Source organism: Mustela putorius, unplaced genomic scaffold, assembly GCF_011764305.1.
Source record: "Mustela putorius furo isolate JIRA1106 unplaced genomic scaffold, ASM1176430v1.1 tig00000127_pilon_pilon_pilon, whole genome shotgun sequence".
Classification (NCBI taxonomy): domain Eukaryota; kingdom Metazoa; phylum Chordata; class Mammalia; order Carnivora; family Mustelidae; genus Mustela; species Mustela putorius.
Window position 1 is genome coordinate 6,604,838 of NW_025421288.1, and position 15,038 is coordinate 6,619,875.

The window sequence follows — 15,038 nt, forward strand, 5'->3', positions numbered from 1 at the left end:
AAGGGCCAAATGATCTAGCTACTTTTTTCAGTAAATACACAGCATTTTAAAAAGGAGGAAAACTGAAAGTTTTTAGAAGACTTAAAACATAAAGCAACCAGATGCAGTAAATAGACCTTATTTGAATAGTGATTCAAAGTAACCAACTACAAAAAGACATTTTTTTAAAGATTTTATTTATTTATTTGACAGACAGAGATCACAAGTAGGCAGAGAAGCAGGCAGAGAGAGAGGAGGAAGCAGGCTCCCTGCTGAGCAGAGAGCCCGATGTGGGGCTCGATCCCAGAAGCCTGGGATCATGACCTGAGCCGAAGGCAGAGGCTTTAACCCACTGAGCCACCCAGGCACCCCCAAAAAGACATTTTTAAGACAATCAGTGAATTTCAGTATGAATTCGATACTAGATAAGATTAAGAAACTATTAATTTTATTGGGTTTAATGATGATATTTTCTTTTTTAAAAACTCAACTATTAGAACACACACTGAAATATTTAAAGGTGAAATTATATGTTGCCTGGACCAGAAAAAAATAAACAAGAAGGGTAATTAATGGAAAAGAAGGTTGCAAAGTATAATTGCTGAGGCTGGGTGATGGGTCTGTGAGAGCATCATATTTTTTTCCTACATATTTGAAATTTTCTGTGATAAAATATTAAATGTAAAACTTTCAATAGTATCTCATCCTTCTCACAGGTAAAGCCAAACTCCTAATAAGGCCCTGTATAATCTGGCTTTCTGTCCTCCCTCCCTCTTCTAGCCACACCGTCTTCCTTGCGCAGCGTCAGACACTTGTCCTGCTGCCTTTCTTTATCCTGGGCACTTTCTCTTCCCAGAGATTTACAATGTTCTCTCCTTCACTTTCTTGGAGCTTTTGGTCAACTGTCCTGTTCGTAAGGAGGACTTTTGTGAATGCCCTACATTACATTTCCGTCTATACACATACCCTGTTTCCCTCTGTACTTGATTGTTCTCTTTAGCTCGGTCACTTTTACAGTATAAGTTTTCCTTATAGATCTTGCTTATTATTGGTTCCCCCCTTCTTAATACATGACCCCAACTGGGCACGGTACTTCAACTGTTTTCTTCATTGCTGTATCCCTCGCATTGAGAACAGTGCCTGGCACATACCAATGCACAGTGAAACCTTCTTGAATTAATTAACCAATAAAACACCACACAAAGGAATTTGACAAATATTAGTCCCCTCTGCTATTCATAATTAGCCATGTGATGCAAATAATTTAACAATTTAGGCCAGACTTGGTAGTCATTGATTTGTTCCTATTATGTATTAGGACAGTTGTTAAACACTGAGCATAAAAAAATAATCTATCGGGTCCAGCATGAAAATACACACACACACACACACACATTCTATATGTTTCTAACAATGGAATATGTCTGTAAAACAACTTTGTCTTCAATGCTGTATGTGATGAGCCTGTGAGGTACTCATGCTGATATTATCTACACTTTACAAAAGAATAAACTGAGAACCATAGAAATTGTATGCACCACATCTTATAGAAGATTCTTGGTTGTAGGGGGCTTCTGATGATGAGGCTTCTTCCAAGGAGGGATCTCTGCAGTTAGGGCTAGGAGCATCGCAGGATCAGTCTGTGGGCAGCTTCAACCACAACCACCAAAGACAGAGTATGATGTTGACACAACCAATGAGGCACAGCATTGCTGTCATCCCACTACCCCGCCCTCATCGTGGTAACCTGCAGCCTTCGTGAAACTGCAGGGATCTCACCACGCTGTGGGCGTCCACGTGGGGCTCCTCGCGCAGTGACCCCTGACGCCGAGCTCTCGGCCACAACCGCAGAGTTGGAATCTTGCAACGGAGGATGAGGGCCTCAACCGAGGAAGTAGCGCCAGTCCATATGTCGGAGCTGCGAAACCCTGAATCAAGGACACGGCGCATCCAGATGTTGGAGCTGCAAGAACCTGAACCAAGGTCACCACATGGGATAATACGAACCAAGAAGCCTACACGTGAGTGTAGGGAGCCTTAACCACGTTGTCACGTTGCTAAGAATAAAACTACCCTAGGGGGCAGGTATTCCAATGACCCCTTAGTCAGAGTGCTTCCCAAACACAGTTGGGAAGAACCCCAATTAATACACTATTCTACTTTCTGTGTATTCCTTTCACTACCCCTTCTTCCATTGTGTGTCTCCAATAACTGACCTGTTTTACACACACAGCATCCTCTCAGATGAAGGTAGATTGGCTAATTTACAGAAGGAGAACATAGAGTGTAGTGACTTGGGGATCCCAGGGTCATGGAACAAGTAGTGGCAATATTGACTCCTGCCCTCCACCTTTGCTCATATTCTCATATTCTTTGTGGCTTAGTAGGAGATGTGCACTAGATTTTGCTACAGAAAATGTATAAACATCATATTCATAATAGGAATGATTGATTTTCAAGAACTGTGAGTTAAGAGTTTCTCTGTTTGTGTATCCTTTCCTGGCTGGGTTGGCAAGTATTACTTGGAAGAATCTTTAATCATGATTAAATAAGTAAATTCTTCCTTTTCTCACCTGGAGCAAGCCACAGAGAGTTCTCCATGTGAGAAGCGACTCTTCTGGGAATCACTTTCTGCAATCCTTATACCCTGCCCATAGAAATTCAGTCTGACCCTTAACATCAAAACCAGAGCTCATTGTCCATACCTAACATCCGTATGTCCCGAGCAGCCTGTTCTTTTTTCCTTGGATCCCATGCTCTGGAGAATGACTCTATTTTTCCGATAAAATTAACTCAATAAATGCCAGAGAATCTATGCTTTAAGGCTGACTTCCCAAACATATGTGACATGACTGATGTCAACAAATCTGCCCACTTATACATAATATGGTTGTGTGGTTGTTCAATAGATAGAAATTTAATCTTATTGGCAGATGGATTTAGCAAACAACTCTCAAGTTCCAACAGTTTAAAAATACATTGCTAGAGCCAGACATTTCAACACTGTGAGGTTTTAACAGCAGCAAAGATGTATGTGGGAAGACACTTTAAAAACCTGAGTTAAGCCACATGATAATAATGTCAGTGGCCAAGAATGGATGGCGGACTAGATGGGGAGAAGGACATTGAGGCAAATCCTACTCAACTCTAATGTGCCACATAAAAGCATGTTCACTGAGGCCTGAGGGCAACAAGAAGCCAGTGAAAGATTCTGAACAGGTGTTTCCACATTTGATTCCCAGTTTAGAAATGTTTAGAGAGTGGACTTAAGGATTTAAGTTCCTCAGCTGTGTCTCTTGGATTATTGTTTTGTATTTTTTTTATTCTTTAGCAAGTTGTAGTTGAGGGGTGGGGATTTCCAATTTCGACCATTAGATAATTGGGGGTCATGGAGGGCTCAAGAGAAGCACCTGCTCGAGTTGTCAGGCAGATGCAGGCAGACAAAGCTCAGTCTCCCGCCTGAATGAGCCATAAAGATGGCAGAAGCCACTACAGTGTTTGATGGGTTGTTTCTAGACACTTCCCATGAGCTGGATTAATTTGGAGGCATGCTAGAATTGCTCATGCTAACCTGTACTAAACTCAAGAGGTGAGTACCATATCTTTGAACATCTTTTTTTTTTAATTATTATTATTCATTGCTAAATTGTGAAAGCTACCTTTTCAAAGTTGAATCCAAAGAAGTTATATTCTCCAGCCTCCCCTGTCGTCAGAGGGTGGTCATGTGGTCTAGTCTGCAAATCACTTACTCTTGCACTAGAGTTCAATTTGGAAGAGAACAACAAAATAGACCCTACACTGAGCTTCAATGTTGCCTACACAGATCTTGGCCCAGGAAGGCAGGAAGGTCTGACCGTCTGCCCTAGAGTGCTGGGGTGGAAAGTAGCAAGGACACCTTTTCCTCAGTCGAGATCAGTGGTTTCTCTCTGGGCATTGGCTCACAAACTTCGCTTTACCAGTGATTCTTTGAACTCACTACTATCTGTTTTGCTTAAACCGGCCAGATTAAATTCTGTTGTCTGCCTCTAAGAATCCTAAGGATTCTCAGAGTGACTTTAAAGTTCATAAATGATGGATAAAATCTAATAGGAGCATTAGAGTTTTTTTAAGAGGTCATTAGCTCTGTTCAAGAGAGCGTATCAATGGGTTTATTTTCAATTATTTCAGAGAATTGTTTCATTGTGAAAAATTAGAAAATGCAAGAATAAATTTCTCAATAACTTTTAAGTGTCTTATCCAGCAGTCATTATTTATTCTTTTACATTTTGTTCTAAAAATATGTTCCATTCATTCTCTCTATGTTTATTCTATATTTTAGGTCATAAGACATCGTCTCACATTGTATTGAAAGAAGAAACCAGAATGATGGGGGTAAGGACTAAGTGCTATTTAAGTGGATAAACTACCTTGATATTGCAAGTTCCAAATATTTTTAAAAGACGACAGTGACTCCTCTGCCTCAACATCCCAATGAAAGAAAATTGATGGAATGAGTTCCAGCAAGCCTACCCCTATAATTTTCTTTTGTCTATGTATGTTTATGATTTAAAGTAAATCTGACACTGTGTGGTCCTAAAGAAGATGATGAGGTCGGGGGTATATTCAAGAGATAATCTAGATCACAGAGCTTTGTAGACATTGATGATCTCACAGCATTGCATTCTTGGCACACTTCTTGTACATTTATCTTGGGGAAGGTGATATTCTGGAGCACTACTCCTACTCCTCCACCCCAACCACACCTAGCATGCTACATCTTTATCATATACCTTCCTAGTGGGCTCTTGAGTCAGATTAAAAACCAGGACTAAGTTAAATCTTGGTTTAGGAAAATGCCAAAGACCCCTGGGACCAGAATCTTAGGATTCAGCAGGCATGGTTGCAAGTGATCCTCTCATGGTGCCAAAAGTCAAAATTGCTAATGGAAGAAAATCACTGTCACATTATCAGGTTGAGAGGAGTGGAGATGGTAGAAATGTATCAGAAAAAAAGAACTAGTACTGAGCATAAAGACAAGAAGAGGCAGAATGGCCTGCAGAGACTACCGTTCTCTCAGAACTAGAGGGCACTACGTATCTTCATTCATAAATAAGTCCCTAGACACTTTGATTTACTTGAAAGCAACCACACCTCCACAAATTGCTAGGAAATCCTCATGAATAACCAACCCCTGTATGAGGTACCTATAGAGATTTCAAGCACTATTTGGCTGCTACCTTTCTCCATTATCTTGGCTTCTCCCCAATTTTTGTAATTTCTAGAGCTAAACAGGAGTAGTGGCAGAGACCCCCTATGATTCAGAAACACAGAAGCTGTACTCCACCCATGCCCTTTCTATCATCCGATTTGTAACTCTCTTGAAATTTTATATGTCTGGGTAACTGATTATGACATTCTTTTCTTACAGGCTGCCCAAGTAATGATTGGTCTGATCCACTGTGTTCTGGGATATTTCTGGATATACTTATATGTCAGAGAATTTGAATCAGTTTCAATAAATTACCTGCCTTTAACGTTGATGTCAGGATACCCATTTTGGGCATTCTTGTTTGTGAGTAAATTATCTCACTGATGATCATGCATTCATTTATTCAATGGATTTGTGCCAGTTTCTGCAGCCAGGCAATAATGTAGAGATGCCACCTGTTGAAAATATACAATTCTTGCTGTCAAGAAACTCATTCTACTAAAGCTATTTTAAGATGATAAGTTTATTTATAAAATTCTTCTATACAAAAATTCTATTTACTTGAATGAATATTAGGGACAAGGAATGGTAAGTTTCCTCAAAGGGCATTTGAGATAGGTAGTAAATGTTTACTTATAAGACTCATGTTTGCCAATAATATAGGCAAGCTGAGAGCCAGAACTTAATGGTTGGGGCAATAGAATGGACTTTGAAAATAGTTTGGCAAAAAGGTAAAGAAAGAGCAAGAGGCTATTAACCCAAGAGGAATTTAGAAGACTTCAACAAGGATTTCCAAGGAATGTATATTGTCTTACAGCATGGTTTAAAATGTTCCATCTCCTTCTGTTTTCCCACAAACTTCTAAAAAATACCTGCCTATCTCACAGGAATATTTTTCACTCACTTGGCAAATATTCACTACCTCATGGAGGCTAAGCTCTGTTCTAAGTATGTCAGTTACAGTAGTGAACAAAAGAGACCAAGATTCTCTACCCTTGTAAAGTTTGCCTTCTAGCAAATGATAATGTATCAAAAGAAGAAAAGTATTGTGGGAAAAATAATGTAGAGGAGGATAAAAAGGTATAAGTTTGCAATTTTTATAGGATATTCAAGCTTCATTGAGAAAAGACATTTGAACAAAGACTTGAAGGAGATGAAGTGAGAAGCCACAAGGGATATCAAAAGAAAGAGTGTACAAGGAGAGGACCCTAGGCTGAGAGCAAGTATGGACCATTTACTGAACAAATGGCCAGTTTGGATGGAGAAAATTGAGCTAAGAGAGATTAGTAGGAAAAGAGGTCAGTTATATGATAGGAAGTATGTTAATCTAAGGACCTGCAGTCATTAAATGTAATATTACTCCAAATAACACTGAGAGCCATTGCAGGGTGTTGAACGGAGGAATGACATGACCTAACTTAAATATTAAAGAACCATCCAAAGATTGTAAAGGAGCAAAGGCTCAAGCAAAGAGCCTTTTAAAAGATCTGACTATAGTTAAGCAGGTGAGAGAGTAGAGTGGCTCAAACCAGAGAGGTAATACAAGGAAAAGTTAATTCTGGATATATTTTTATATTAGAGCCCCAGAGATTTCCTGATGGCTTGGATATGGGATGTGGGGGTGGGGGGAATAAATGAGTCTTCAAAATAGTGAGTCAAGCAATTAAAAGAATAAATTTATCATTGACTGAGATGGATAAGTCTCTGAGTTAAAGGGGTTAGAATTTCACGTGTTCAATTTGGGGTATGTAGGGTTTGAAATCCCTTTTAGGCATCAAAGATGTCTTAGACATTAGAAATACCAAGTGTCCTGCTTATATGCATAAGTCTGGAGTTTCAGGAAAAAACTATAAATATAAGGTCATTGGCATACTGATGACATGCATTGATACAAGATGAAAATTCTAGCAAGAAGTTGTTCTAGCAAGAAATTATCTTATTTGTGGAGAGGAGGACTATGGCCTACTCAGGCTGTCTGATACGGCGGCATCTCCAGCATTAGGAATTCAGATTGAAGAAGAGGGACAAACAAAGAAAACTGAGGAGTAAAACAGGAGAGTATACCATCCTAGAAGCCAAATGAAGAAGGCAGAGTCAAAGAGGGAGCTGTCAACTCTTAATGACTATAGATAGGTCAAGTTGGATGAGATAAGAGCTAAAATTGCCATTGGCTCTTGCAACATTGAGGTCGTGAGTGATCTTGACAAGAAGAGGTTCATTGTCAGGTGAGCACTAAAAACCTGATTGAAATTATTTTTAAAAAGAATCAGAAGACAGAGCCTAAGTTTAGAAAACTCTTTCATTGAGTTTTCCTGCAAAAAAGAAAAATAATGTGGTGTTAGCTAATGGAGCAAGTGCAGTATATGCTTTTGTCCTGATATAGTGATTAACTGAGCTATCCTCAGAGTTATGGTGATTATCAAGAGGAGATTGAGAGCATTGCTCACCCAATGCGGTGAGCCATGCTTGATTTACATATAATTTCATGCCCTATTATTATGTTACCACACAGTAAGAAAGCCGCCACTAGCTAAGAGTCAAGAGTAAAGACAAGTTGCGTCCAGTCCTTTGATTGTTCAGAGACTCAGAATTTCATGGACTAAAATTACCCCTGGCCTCAGCTGATTATGTACTCTTTTTTATCCCTAGTGTCTTTATTTATTAATTTTTAAACCTAATGCCTGCATTTATGCAGTTTTTCTAAATTCAATTTTGAACTAAGAGGGTTATATAAATAAAAAGGCAAATGAATAGGTGTGTAATTTTTTTCAACATGTTTGAGAGTTATTAGGGAAACATGGACCATAGGTACTTACAGCATCTGGCCATTAACAATGGGAGAATTCGCAGAGGGAAGAGCCCTTGCACTGAGGTTAAGTCCTTTGCAGGAGCAGTTTCTTTTCTCCTGGGGACGATCATACCCCAAGTTTTGATGCTTATTGTCAGCTTCAATGTCACCTTCTCTGAGAGACCTTTTTGAAAAACCTCTTCAAATTCAACCCCCAAGGTATCCTCTATCATATCATACCATTTTATTTTCTTCATATTTTGATAAGACATGAAAGTCTCTGATGGTCAAAGGCCCCATGTTTCTGAGGAAGGAGCGTGCATGACTGCCCTCAGTACTGACTGTGGATAGTCTTTTTTTAGAAAGGCTGCATGCATACATGCAGTCTATACCAATGGGAGGAGGGGAAAAAACCATTCTCGATGCACAACTATACACAACAACTATCTTTTTAAAAATTATTTTTAATCAAGTATAATTAACATACAGTGTTATATTAGTTTCAGGCGCACAATATAATAATTCAACAATTCAATACATTACTCACTGCTCATCACAATAAAGGTACTTTTAATCCCCTTCACCTATTTCACCCACCCCCCGCCCACCCACCTCCCCTCTGATAGCTACCAGTTCATTCTCTATAGTTAAGAGTTTGTTTTTTTGTTTTTCCTCACCTTTCTTCATTTTGCTTTCTTAAATTCCACATCCTTTGTGATGTGAAATCATACGATATTTGTCTTTCTCTGACTGACTTATTTTGCTTAGCATTATGCCCTCTAGATCCACCCATGTTGTTGCAAATTGAAAGATTTCACCTTTTGAATGGCTGAGTTATATTCCATTATATGTTACACACCACTTCTTTACCTCATTCATCTATGGTTGAACACTTGGGTTGCTTCCATATCTTGGCTATTGTGAATAATGCTGCAATAAATGTAGGGGTGCATACATCTTTCCAAATTAGTGTTTTTCATATTCTTTGGATAAATTCCCAGTTGTGGAATTATAGGACCATATACTAATTCTATTTTTAATTTTCTAAAGAACCTATATACTGTCTTCCACAGTAGCTGCACCAGCTTGCGTTTCCACCAACAATGCACAAGGGTTCCTTTTTCTCTACATCTTCACCAACACTAATTGTTTCTTTTGTTTTTTATTTTAGTCTTTCTGATAGGTGTGAGGTTATATCTCATTGTGATTTTGATTTGCATTCCCCTAATGATGAGTGATGTTGAGCATCATTTCTTGTCTATTGGCCATCTGAATTTCTTCTTTGGGACAATATCTGTTCATGTCTTCTGCCCATTTTTAATTGGATTACTTGTTTTTTGGTGTTGATTTGTGTAAGTTCGTTATATATTTTAGATATTAGCTCCTTCTTGGATATATCATTTGCAAATACCTTCTCCCATTCAGTAGGCTCTCTTTTTGTTTTATTGATTGTTTCCTTCACTGTGCAAAAGATTTTCAGAAACAACTGTCTTTCCAACCAATGCCAGAAAATAATGCCAGAAAATAATAAGATATTCAGGATAGGTGACTTTGGGGTGTTTCTTACATTTCAAAAATTAAACTGCAGATTAAATGCCTTTTAAATGATATTTTTGTTAATAAATAGTTTCCACTAGCATTCTATAAAACATTCATGTGAGTGGGCTCACTGCAACAGTGTGTATTTTCTAGTAATAAAAGCTCATGCACTCAACAAGAAGTTTCTTTATTTTTTAGCATGCCAAGCCTTTTATTATGGAAAATTTCAAACATTAAAAAACAGAAGAATATATTGACTCCTTGGTATCTAGTTTAGACAATTATCAGCTCATATTTAGTCTTGCTTCCATTCACTTTCCCTGTTTTACTCAGATTATTCTGAAGCAGTTCCTAGACATCACATAATTTTATGTATAAATATTTCAGCATACATCTCTGAAAGACAAAGACTCTTAAAAATACAAATAAACTTGCAATGACCTGGATGGAACTAGAGCATATTATGCTAAGTGAAATAAGTCAGTCAGAGAAAGACAAACACCATAAAATTTCATTCATAAATGGATTTTAAGAAACAAAATAGAGAGATATAGGTGAAGGGAAGGAAAAATAAAATAAGATGAAAACAGAGAGGGAAGAAAACCTTAAGAGACTGTTAACTATAGGGAAAAAATTGAGGGTTACTAGAGGGGAGAGGGTTGGAGGCATAGGGTAATTGGTGATGGGCATGTTATATACAACTGATGAAACATTGGACTCTCCCTATGAAACTAGTAATACAGTATATGTTAACTAAGTTGAATTTAAATTAAAAACTTCTTAAAAATCGACAAGAAGTTCTAAATGAAACCGGTAAAATTGTATCTATCCTCCATGACATAAATCACATTAAAAAATATTCCTTTATTCCATCCTTTTTGAACCTCTTTTTATCCCCTTTATTCCATCCTAAATACAAGTGTAATATTAACCCAATAATGGTTCCCTCCCTCTATCTCTTTAATAGAAAACCATGGATTTATTACTACGTGATTTTCCAGGGACTACCATAGGACTACAATGGGAATTTTGGTGTTTCAGCCAAATTATTTTCAAACTTCAATTGCTCTTTGGATGAGAAAAAAAAAAAAAGGAAAGAGGAAAGGAAAAAGAAGAGAAAAGAGAAAGAAATTAACCCAGGTTCCTCAAGAAAGAGGAGGACTTTTTAAAAATATTAAAAACTACTTTACTCTTTGAGGAATCAGAAAAATAATTGAGACAAAGGTGGGGAGAGAGCCCTCTGATGTATAGAGAATTTGGCTGGCTTTGACTCCCTGAATCCTGGGAAATTTCCCAAGTGATATGAGTGTCTTGGTTATTCCTGGGCCCCTTGCACCATACCTGAGTGTTCAAGAGCTGGTTGTGCCAGAAAGACCAACCACAGAAACCTAATGTAACCCCATAATGAAATTGCAGAAACTGAGGCTTAGGTAGGTTTCCTGGTTGATGCTATACTTTGATGTGCCAGGAGGGTGATGCATGCTGAGAGCATAGAAGCTTCATGCTTCAGACCATTCTAGACCTCACCCTCAGCATCTCTTCATTCGACTGGTCCTGATGTGTACCTTTTCTGATAACACTGTAATTTTAAGTATAGCACTTTCCTGGGTTCTATAAGTCACTCTAGCAAATTCTCAAACCTGAGGTGGGTAGTGGGAAAACTTGTATTTGTAGCCAGTTGGTCACAAGTCCAGGTGGTCTGGAAATCCCCAAGCTTATGGCTGGGGTCTGAAGTGAACACAGTCTTATTGGAAACTGTGCCCTTACCTTGTGAAGTCTGAGCTAACTCTGGGTATTTGGCATTACAACTGCATTACACTCACAAAGTAGAGACCGCCAGAACATCACCAGGGAAGTGAAGGAGCTGAAGGACAGGAAACATTTAGGAATTTTAGAAATTCGGGGATTTTTACCTCACACCTCATCAAACCTATTTAAATGGTCTCATATCCCCATATTAAATATCATTTTGCTTTGAAAAATTAAGTCTTCTTATGATTCAGTTTTTAGAAAATTATCTACAAATAACTCATTTAATGTGTTATTAGATATACCTTCTCGGCAATCATTGTGGATACTTGGGAAATCCAAAGAAGTGAAAAATATCTAACTTATGAATTATTTTCTAATGTAATAAAATTGTTATGGATTCTAAATTTAGCAGTAATGAAGTTAACGTAATGTTACATTTTATACACCTTTCATTAAACTTGTTATTAATTAATTAAAAGTTGTCAAGAGGAATTTCTTAGGTGATAACAAAGTTGCTTACGGGTGCCTCTTTTTTTCCTCAGTTTATCATATCAGGAATTTTTTCAATAGAAGCAGAGAAGACACGTTCCCCAAAATTGGTAAGAATAATTGAGGCAATTTCAAGGATAAAAATTTAACTTGTCAAAAACAAGGATACCGGTAAGGAGAGGATATCACTGCCTCTTAAATAGTAGAAATTTATTCAAAATACTAAAATGTAAAATATTGCCTTATAATACTTCACAATCTTTTTAAATGGATGGACCCCAATAAAATCCTTTGTTAATTTCATAAAACATTAAGGGAGACAAATCATAAAACATTAAAATAACACAGAATGCATGAAGCAATCCAGGAAATCAGAAGTGAAAATTTAAATAGGCTATGTTATTTTTTTCAAATTAAATATCAAATATGATAGAAAACTTGTAAATGGATACTTTGAAGCAGTGTAAGGAAAAAAATGTGATTAAAACAGTGTTAAGATGTTTTAAATGGTTTCTATGTCCCAGATGCCTTACTCAGAGTTTTTCTCTATTACCTCACAACAAAGCCTATCAGGGTGGATTATGTTATATACCAAGAGTATCAACAACCATCTCTAAAGATAATTGAATTTCTATGCTTGCCTTTTTTCACTTAGCAAGATCCCCTCCAGTTCCATCCATGTTGATGCAAAAGTTGGGTATTCATCCTTTCTGGTAGCTGAGTAATATTCCATTGTATATATGGACCACATCTTCTTTATCCATTCATCTGTTGAAGGGCATTTCAGCTCTTTCCACAGTCTGGCTCTCATGAACATTGCTGCTCTGAACATTGGGGTTCATGTGGCCCTTCTTTTCTCACTTATTTGTGGAACATAAGGAATAGCATGGAGAACATTGGGAGAAGGAAGGGAAAAATGAAGGGGTGGGGAATCAGAAGGAGAGATGAATCATGAGAGACTATGGACTCTCAGAAACAAACCAAGGGTTGGGGGGCTGGTTAGCCGGGCGATGGGTATTAAGGAGGGCACAGATTGCACAGAGCACTGGGTGTTATACGCAAACAATGAGCCATGGAACACTATATCAAAAACTAATGATGTACTGTGTGGTGACTAACATAAATAAAAAAAAAAAAAAGCTGTCTCTAAAGATAGATTAAAATCTATCTTTAAATCTTTATTTATCTTTAAATCTAGGTTTTTAAAATTTTTTTAAATTTCATTTAGTTAACATATACTGTATTATTAATTTCAGAGGGAGAATTCAGTGATTCATCAGTTGCATATAACACCCAGTGCTCGTTACATCATGTGCCTTCCTTAATGCCCATTACCCAACTACCCTCCAAAATGGATTACATTATCCATTACATCATATAACATATGTTGCTATAAACATTGGGGTGCATGTGTCCTTCAAATCACTGTTTGTATCCTTTGGATAAATACCCAGTAGTGCAAATGCTGAGCCATAGGGTAGTTCTATTTTTAACTTTTTGAGGAATCTCCATACTGTTTTCCACAGTGACGGCACCAGTTTGCTTTCCCCCCAAAAGTGTAAGAGGGTACCCCTTTCTCCATATCCTCACCAACATCTGTTGTTTCCTGACTTATTAATTTTAGCCATTCTCACTGTGGTTTTTATTTGTATTTCCCTGATGTGGAGTGATGTTTAGTAATTTTTCATATGTCTCTTGGCCATTTGGATGTCTTCTTTGCAGAAATATCTTTTCATATCTTCTACCCATTTCTTGATTGGATTATTTGTTTTGGGGGCAGAGGATGTTGATTTTGATATTTTCTTTACATATCTTGGAAACTAGCCCTTTATCTGATCTGTCATTTGTGAATATCTTCTCCCATTCAGCAGGTTTCTTTTAGTTTTGTTGACTGTTTTCTTTGCTGTGCAAAAGCTTTTTATCCTGATGAGCTCCCAATACTTCATTTTTGCATTTGTCTCCGTTGCCCTTGGAGAGGTGCCTAGTAAGAAATTGCTGTGGCCGAGGTCAAAAAAGTTGCTGCCTGTGTTCTGCTCTGGGATTTTGATGGATTCTTGTCATTTTGAGTTTATTTTTGTGTATGGTTTAAGAAAGTGGTCCAGCTTCATTCTTCTGCATGTGACTGTCCAATTTTCCCAACACTGTTTCTTGAAGAAACTGTCTTTTTTCCATTGGATATTCTTTCCTGCTTTGTCAAAGATTAGTTGACCATAGAGTTAAGGGTCCATTTCTGTTTTCTCTGTTCTGCTCCATTGATCTATGTGTTTGTTTTTGTTCCAGTACCATACTGTATGGTGGTCACGGTTTTGTAATACAGCTTGGAAGTCCAGAATTGTGACGCCTCCAGCTTTGGTTTTCTTTTTCCACATTACTTTGGCTATTCGGGGTATTTTCTAGTTGCATACAAATTTTAGGATTGTTTGTTCCAGCCCTGTGAAAAATGCTGGTGGGGATTGCACGGAATGTGTAGATTGCTTTGGGTAGCATAGACATTTTAATGATGTTCATTCTTTCAGTCCTTGAGTATGAAATATTTTTCCATTTCTTTGTGTCTTCTTCAATTTCTTTCATTAGTGTTATATAGTTTGGGTTTTTTTTTTTTAAGATTTTTATTTACTTATTTGAGAGAGAGAGAGAGAATAAAAAAGAAAGTAAGAGAGCAGGAAGAGCAGGGAGGGGCAGAGGGAGAGGGATAAGTAAACTCTGCTGAGCAAGGAGCCTGATCTGGACTGGAGCCTAGGACCTTGGGATCATGACCTGAGCCAACCAACTGAGCCACCCAGGTGCCCCAAGTGTTCTATAGTTTTCAGAGTACAGATCCTTTACCTCTTTGATTGGGTTTATTCCGAGGTATCTTATAGTTTTTGGTGCATTGTAAATGGGATCAATTCCTTGATATCTCTTTCTTTTGTCTCATTATTAGTGTAGAGAAAGGCAACTGACTTCTGTGCATTGATTTTATATCTTATGACTTTGCTGAATTCCTGTATAAGTTTTAGCAATGTTTTGGTGGACGCTTTATGTTTTCTCCATAGAGTATCATGTAGACTTCATAGATTGAAACTTTGTGAGTTTTTTACTGATTTGGATGCCTTTTATTTATTTTTGTTGTTTCGTTGCTTATGCTACAACTTCCAGTACTATGTTGAAGAACAGTGGTGAGAGGGAACGTCTTTGTTGTGTTTTGTGTTTCTGACCTTAGGGGAAAAGCTTTCAGTTTTTCTCCAGTGATGATGATATTTGCTATAGGTCTCTTGTATATGGCTTATATGATATTGAGGTATGTTCCCTCTATCCCTACAG

At 37.6% G+C, this 15,038-nt stretch overlaps 1 long non-coding RNA gene across 1 annotated transcript; it reads left to right on the top strand.

Moving 5' to 3' along the window:
• Positions 1-4,296: 4,296 nt before the first annotated feature.
• On the top strand, positions 4,297-11,850 carry LOC123386930. The gene is made up of 3 exons (XR_006603153.1): positions 4,297-4,350; positions 5,387-5,530; positions 11,789-11,850. It is a non-coding gene; the product is annotated as an uncharacterized LOC123386930 (long non-coding RNA).
• The last annotated feature ends 3,188 nt before the right edge of the window (positions 11,851-15,038 follow it).